Genomic DNA, 621 nt, shown 5'->3' with positions numbered 1-621 from the left:
AGCTGTAGGTTTCCCATGCATGACCTTTACCAGGTTGAGAAAGTTCCCTTCTAAGTTGACTGAGAGTTTTTATCACGAATGTGTGTTTTGAATTTTGGCAAATGATTTTTGTGTAACTATTGAGATGATCATATGATTTTCCTTTTAGAATGTTAATATGGCAACTACACTGATTTTTTTTCATTTTGTTTTTTTCCCGCATGTCAAATGGGTAAAGTGCCAGTGTAACAAAGTTCAAGGGAGGCATATCTCACACATGAGTGTGAAAACCTAATCATCATGCTTTGATACATTTTTTTTTTTTTTTTTTAAATTTATTTATTATTATTATACTTTAAGTTGTAGGGTACATGTGCATAACATGCAGGTTTGTTACATATGTATACTTGTGCCATGTTAGTCTGCTGCACCCATCAATTCGTCATTTACATCAGGTATAACTCCCAATGCAATCCCTCCCCCCTCCCCCCTCCCCATGATAGGCCCCGGTGTGTGATGTTCCCCTTCCTGAGTCCAAGTGATCTCGTTGTTCAGTTCCCACCTATGAGTGAGAACATGCGGTGTTTGGTTTTCTGTTCTTGTGATAGTTTGCTAAGAATGATGGTTTCCAGCTGCATCCAT

General features: G+C 38.2%; 1 pseudogene; it reads right to left on the bottom strand.

Annotated features, from left to right (window-relative positions):
- Positions 1-201: 201 nt before the first annotated feature.
- On the bottom strand, positions 202-293 carry LOC116272541 (annotated as a pseudogene).
- Between the last annotated feature and the right edge of the window lie 328 nt (positions 294-621).

This window comes from Papio anubis, chromosome 1 (assembly GCF_008728515.1).
Source record: "Papio anubis isolate 15944 chromosome 1, Panubis1.0, whole genome shotgun sequence".
NCBI classification, from domain to species: Eukaryota; Metazoa; Chordata; class Mammalia; order Primates; family Cercopithecidae; genus Papio; species Papio anubis.
This window is presented reverse-complemented; position numbering and strand designations above follow the sequence as displayed.